The sequence below is a fragment of the Bactrocera oleae genome, chromosome 5, assembly GCF_042242935.1.
Source record: "Bactrocera oleae isolate idBacOlea1 chromosome 5, idBacOlea1, whole genome shotgun sequence".
Lineage (NCBI taxonomy): Eukaryota > Metazoa > Arthropoda > Insecta > Diptera > Tephritidae > Bactrocera > Bactrocera oleae.
In genome coordinates, this window is record NC_091539.1 from 27,914,118 (window position 1) to 27,921,485 (window position 7,368).

Consider the following 7,368-nt stretch of genomic DNA (forward strand, 5'->3'; position numbering starts at 1 on the left):
TGTGAATCTGAGCATCAAGAGACTAAAGAAAATTTAAAAGATAAAAATTTTAAAGAAGACAAAATTACTTTGGGAGCAAAGATTTTTTAAAGACCACCTGAAGAATTATACCAGCGCAATAAAGATAATAATTACAGAAAATATATTGTGGAACCAAAATGTTCGAAAACGCCAGCCTATGGTAATACCGGCAACAAAAATAAAAAAAAACAAGTAAGGAAGGGCTAAGTTCGGATGTAATCGAACATTTTTTACTCTCACAAAGTCAAATGGTATACTCGTTTCAGATTTCTTTGTGGATAGACTGATATTTTCGGTAGAAGGTCAACTATAGGCACTGGGGTCCACATATTTAGTACTTAGGGGCTTGAACAGTTTTGGTTCGATTTAGATAATTTTTGGTCACAAGGTGGCATATTTTAAACGCATTATTCAAGTAAAGTTTTACCCCGATATAATCATTGTTGCTTGATATGCATAGTGGAAAGTGAAAGAATCAGATGGAATTTAAAATGGTGTTATATGGGAAATAGGTTGTAGTCCGATTTTCGCCAATTTTTGCACTACGACATAGAAATATAAAAAGAACGTTATACACCGAATTTGGTTGAAATCGGTTAAGCAGGTCCCAAGATATGGGTTTTCACCTAAAATGGTGCCACGCCCACTGTCTAATTTTGAACGCGGTTCCTATAAAGTTATCTCATACCATCCCAGAGATAAAATTTAATGTCTCTGGCGTGTTTCGTACTTGATTTATCGCGCTTTTAGTAGTTTTTAACAGTACCGTTGTATGGGGAGTGGGCGGAGTTGCCACCCGATTTCAAATATTTTCACACTGTAGGTAGAGGTTCTAAAAACATTTGCTTACAGTGAATTTTGTAATTAGAGCTTTAGCGGTTTAGGAGATATGCACATTAATCCTATTAGGAACGGGACCACGCCCACTTAAAAACAAATTTAACTGCAGACGCCCCTCCCTAATGTGATCCTGTGCACCAAATAACAGTCTTGTATCTTATTGCGGAGCTTAGTTATGGCAATTTATTTGTTTTTGATTAATGGCGTTTTGTGGGCGTGGCAGTGGTCCGATTACGCCCATCTGCAATACCAATCGTCTCCCGGTACCAAGAAACATGTCTACCGAGTTTCATAAAGATATCTCTATTTTTACTCAAGTTAGAGCTTGCACGGACGGACAGACAGTCACCCGGATTTCAACTCGTCTCTTCATCCTGATCATTTATATATATATAACCCTATATCTAACTCGATTAGTTTTGGGTGATACAAAAAACCGCTAGGTGAACAAAACTATTATACTCTGTAGCAACAGGTTGCGAAAATATATTGTGGAACAAAAAAGTTCTACAAGCCAGTCGATGTATTTACCGACAATAAAGAAAACAAAATTACCACCCCTTGCCCCGCTCACATCGGAATGGGATCGAGTTGGTTCTCCGCTAACGTCTTGTATTCTGGCTCTGGACCAATGGACCTCGCATGCGCTCAGCAGACGCTGGTCGACGACCAACTCCTGTGCGACTGCGCGATCCTTCTGGCCGAGAGTGGACCGCAGGAGGCCGGGGGATCTTCTCGCCTTGAACAAAGTTCACCTCGCCGCCATGGTAGGAGTTCTCACTGGGCACTGTCCAATGGGAACTCATGCGGTGCGGCTTAGAATACAACCCGATGGTAGTTGTCAAAGCTGTATGGTCGAGGGCGAAGTGGAAACATCCCGGCACTTTCTCCTCCACTGTCCGGCTTTTGCTAGGCTGAGAATGAAACATCTCGGCAATCACACCTTTGGCGAACCAGAAGATTTAGCCGAAACGGATATAGGCCGTCTCAACAAGTTTGTCATAGGCACAAAGCGCTTCGTCGGCATGTAAGGGTCTATTGATCTGTCTTATAGGAGTTTTGGGTACCACAACGGACCGGCGTTTAAGCTGTCCAAGTGTGATCCTTCTTGGGATCGACCCTCTAACCTAACCTAGTACGTGTTTGTCAGAAATATTAAATAAAAAAGAAAAGTGCAAAAAATTTAAAAATAATAATTTCCAAATAAAAGGAATTATGAAAATATTGAAACAAAATTTTGGAATTATCTTAGAATCAATCATAAAAATAATTTTGAAATTCTAAAGTATATAGAAAACACTAATAAACTGTTAGACGAGGGTAGAAAACAAAAAAATCTTAGTAGGCTGAATTTCATCGTAAACGAAAGATAAAAAAGGGAAAAACAATTTATGGGCGATATAAATTCGGGAAAATGAAGGGGAGGATGGCTGAATTTTTGATGGTTTAAAATGGTAAAGTTGCTCAGAAAATTAAGAAAAAATACCTCACTAAACGATACAAATCTGCTTTTTTCAGCTGCTACTACGAAATAATAAGTATATGAAATAAAAAAAAGCAGTTTTGAATCGTTTTTCAGCTGTTAAGTGAGGCATTTTCTGAGAAAATTTACCGTAGTGCAGTCAATAAAATACTTGAATTCACATTTGAATGATTTTTTTTTTTGTTTTTTTGTAAGCCCAAATACGGGATTAAAAACTACAAACAAATTTTTAATTTTAAATACCGGATTGAGAAAAAATTTAAGCCCACAAACCGGATTAAAAATTAAAAATAAATAACTTAAAAATGAAAAACAAAAAAAATTTAACACAAGCATATAATTAAGAACTATAAAAGAAATTGTTTTAGAATTAACATTTTTGCGCATTTATGTACTACGTGTTCTACTATTTTAAACTAGAGCTCGCACAGAGCTATCATCTTTAATACTCTAGAGCACTGGTTGGCAAACATACACATTCAAATTAAAATGTAAAATGTTCAGTTTTCAAATTTTAAACCCAAACATCTTCAATTACAAATTAAAAATCAAATTTAGATTTTTTTCGGATGTTGGGATTAAATTTAAAAAATCCGAGATGTTGGGACTAAAAATTAGATTTTAATTTTTTAATCTCGGGATTAAAAATTGTAAATGTATTCGTAAATAATATTTCCCTACATTCAATATTTTATTATAATAGTATTTGATGTACGAGTATACCATACCACGGTATTATTAACTTAAATAATTTCAATTTTTTTTACTTGACAATTATTGCTTTAACATCGAAGCGAAAAAACAGACAGTATTTTAGTAGTCAGAATGAATTTTTTGCTTTTCGTTCTTTTTTTTAATAAAAAATAGCTACTGTTGCTTGACATAGCGTAGAAAGATGAATGATTGTGTTCAACATTTTGCTTCAATTTGCTTTGTTCGCCTAGAGTGAACGAACTCATTCAAAAGCATACATCGAACTTTCTGTATGTGAATCAGCCATTAAACCTCTACCTAAAAGATTTGGTAAAATAATACATCTGCCAGCGTATTATTCACGGCTAGTTAAAAATTCGTAGGGGATCACTTTCAGGATCACATACGAGTGATAATATTGATTTTGTTAAATCTCTCCAGGAAAAAACAAACAAAATTATATTAATTAACTAAATAAAATCAAGCGGGATTATCTTGACTTTCAATGCATTCATATTTTCAGAGACTCTCAATAAGAAGGGATCTCAATTTTCCTAGTCTTTTGAGCAGCGAACCGTGTCAATATTTATCTTCTAAAACTTGTATATGCATATCTCACAAACCACTAAAGCTCCTTATGGCACATCCTCAAATAGTATGATAACGTTTAAAATCGGATGATAACCACTCCCACTCGCCATATAATGGCTATTTTGAAAAGCATAAGATTCCACAACAAAGATGGTGCTTAAGGGCATCAAAGGAATAGATGAAAAAAAAATGGATGATGAACGACTTTACCACTGCAATAGTGCATTTTTTTTAATTAAAACGTTTAATTAATACTAGTCTACAATAGTATTATTCAAAGTATTGCCCACCTGAAGCTATAACATTTTCCCGTCTATCTGCATTTGTTGACTCCAGCGCCGGCTTGGTGGCCAAGAATAAATTAAGCCAATTTTTGTTCCGATGTTCTAGTATGAAAAGTATTGCAGTGAGGGCGTTCTGCATCGACCGAAATAAATGATAGTGAGAAGGCACAAGTTCTGGGCTAGAAGGCGGGATAAACTTTCCATCGGCTGTATGCCAAATAATTTCAAAAAAGTTCAAGGTGCCATCAATAACGGCATAAGCATGTTGATGTTCAAGCACCTAGGCTCAAAGGCAGTAAAGTTCTTCACCAAGGGGCTCAACTTGTCCCTGACCACTTTTCACATACCCGATATGTGAAAAATCTGAAGAGTGGTTCCGCTATTGAAACCTGGGAAACCCGCCACCTAAGGGAGTCTCATCGCCCGAAAGCTCTCCTTTCCCCAGTACTGAAGACATTTTAGGGGATGCTACTCCCGACCTCTTCACCCACCATCTCAACCTAGCTATTCACCAACATGGTTTCCGTAAATTCTACTATAACACTTAGCGTCATAAACAACAGGTGAACGCATGTCCTCAATCAAAAACAACCCTGTCGGAAGAGCATTCTAGTAGCGTTGGACTTGTGAATCCAATGGTCACAATTTTACCCAAATCAAGAGCTATGTAAAATTTTGGCAACTTATAAATGTAAACACAGATATGCATTCACGATTAATCGAATTTAAATGAACCGCCAACAACATGAAGTAAAAATAATTGTAAATTTAAAGTCAGAAAATAAAATATTATTAATTATGTATATTTTTGTAGATATGTGCCAGAATAATTTTCATTGAATTATTGGATATGCTTCAAGTCTTCATAGAAGATTGAACCGCTATAGAAATATCGGGTTACAATTGGAATACTTAAAAACTTACTTACATCTTTTACCAAGCTAATGGGCTATTACGATATCATAGATGTAATTTATTATACAAAAGAACGTTAAAAACAACTTCAAATCAATAAACAGAATGTAATCTCTACGCAAGTATTTGATTAAAATAAACTATAATATTCCAGAGGTTTGAACTTTATTTTTGCAGAATGGATAAAATTTACAAAATTTGTGTAGTGTAGAGTTTTGAGTCTTAAAAATAGGCACAACGTTATTGATCAGATGATATTATCAGGTGAAGACATGCTAGATCGTCGAAAAATTCATATATGAAATATACATATATGTGTACTCGTATGTATATCAAGTAGCGTAGTAGTAAGCTAGTAAATAAAATGCTTATTTAAAGCAAATATTAAATTAATTGATATAAATTAAATATGTAGAAACAATGTAGTGAAGTGTTAGTGAATAATAAGTACACAATATAAAAGAAATATTAACTATAAATCGAGAAATTTCAAGATAAAACTTGTAAAATTTTCTACTTAAAATGTAAATATCTCGAAAACTATAGGTTTCCGGTGACTATATATATATATGTTCATAATTTGGAGAATCTCCTTTATCCAACCTTACCCCATTTAACGCGGAAATCGTGGGATGGTAACAAAAGCCGTCAAAATTTTACTTTCTATCTGCCCCAGCCAAATCTAAAATTTGTTTATACCATAACAAATTTTTAACCCTTTTCAGCACAGAGTAAAAGTTCGCCTAATTTTGATTTAAAGCTACAATATTTGAGCACAAATTAATTTGGAATAAATGATTAGAATCAATTGAGTCCGGTTCTAGTAGATATAAAACTGAACAACATAAATTTAAAATTCATTATAAATCGAAATATTACATATATTAAATTGTTGAAATTTAAAAGCAAATAATATGGTATACTATATTTTTAATCTGCAGAACCTTCCTTGGTAAATGTATGGTTTAGGTCGCTTAACTAAGGAGGCTTCAAAAAAATTTTTTTTTAAATCGTATTATTTTTACGCGAAGATTACAAATCCGTGAGCGGAAAGTGAATTTTTTCAATAATTTATGTATATATTTACATATATATAATATGTAACGCACTTTGCACATATAATATATTTCAAGTCAGTTTTTGTTGTTGTTGTGGCGGCAAAATTCTGCAAAATCCAGACCACTTAGCTGGAATTACAAATTTAGCGAATTAAACAGAAGAAATGTAAGTCACAATTTCTTTTGCGCCGCGATCTGATGGTATAAACGAATATCGGAGATCGTCGAACTCCTTTCCGCACTCCAAAACCGGGGTGTTCATAATTCAATCGCGTCAAAATCCTTTCTGCACTTTTCAAACAAATAACCCTGGTTGGTCCAACACCGGTGTGTCCATAGTTCTTTTGCACCGAACTCCTTTCAGCAGGGGAAAAAAACAATTAATTTAAATGTATCACAATGTTTGTTTTTAAATCGTATTTATTATATTTATAAAAAAATGTTTTGACATATTTTTTTTTAAATTAAAAAAAATAGAATTTTTGAAAAAAACTCACTTTCCGCTCACGGATTTGTAATATTCGCGTCAAAATAAGACGATTTAAAAAAACTTTCATTTTTGAGGCCTCGTTAGTTGGGAGACCTAAACCATACATTTACCGAAAAATATGTGCAAAGTGCGTCAAATATATTTGTAAATATATACATAAATTATTGGAAAAATTCACTCTCCGCTCACGGATTTGTAATCTTCGCGTAAAAATAAGACGATTTAAAAAAAAATTAATTTTTGAGGCCTCCCTAGTTGGGAGACCTAAACAATACATTTACCGTAATAAGTATACCCCCTTTTTATTATTCACTTAGTTCAATCTTACGTTGGCGTAACGTTTAAACAGGTAAGTTGTGTATAAATATTATTTCGAAACATTTACATAAAATCATATTTTGCGTTTCGTTAATAACTTATTAACTTGTCAAATACCTTGTTTGCAAAGATTTCTTTATTTTGAACATATATACAATTTGTTTTCACGCTTATTTGTTTTGTTTTAAATTATTGGTTTTTGGTGGTGTAAACACATTTGTTTATTATGAGAATATTAAACTTTAAGTGAAGCATTTATTTGAATAAATCACATATTCAACTCTCAATAAAAAAGTTTTCCATTTTTGCAAAATGATGTCAAATTATATTCTCTTTCAGAGTTACCAACTCCTATTAAAAATACACATTTTATGTATTCAGATAACAAATTGCAATGTTTAGTTCACACAAAAGAACATATCGCACCTAAAGCGGCCTTTACACGGTCATTCATGTTTGCAAGCATGTGCGGCGTGATGAAAAGAATGAGCGTGTAAACATAATAAATTCGTGTTCGTCATACATGTGCGATGGTTTTTAAAATTTTTTAAAAACATGATGTTGTTATGAACATGTTTTATGGTGTAAACGCTTGCATCATGCACGCAGTATATTTTTTCAGTCGTAAGTGCCGTTTCACATTGGGATTCAAAAGAGTCTAATGTTTTTCAAATT

General features: G+C 33.5%; 1 protein-coding gene across 5 annotated transcripts in view; it reads right to left on the bottom strand.

The window, feature by feature from the left end:
- The window catches only part of Tomosyn (syntaxin-binding protein tomosyn), a 59,648-nt gene extending 52,635 nt beyond the window's left edge, over nucleotides 1–7,013 (bottom strand). The window contains exon 1 of one of the 5 annotated variants that reach the window (XM_070109568.1): nucleotides 6,811–7,009. The gene's annotated coding sequence lies outside the window, so the exon portion shown is untranslated. Of the gene's footprint in view, nucleotides 1–6,810 lie in introns of all 5 variants that reach the window. The other 4 variants (XM_036376664.2, XM_036376670.2, XM_070109570.1 and 1 more) reach the window with 4 other exon arrangements.
- Nucleotides 7,014–7,368: the final 355 nt, after the last annotated feature.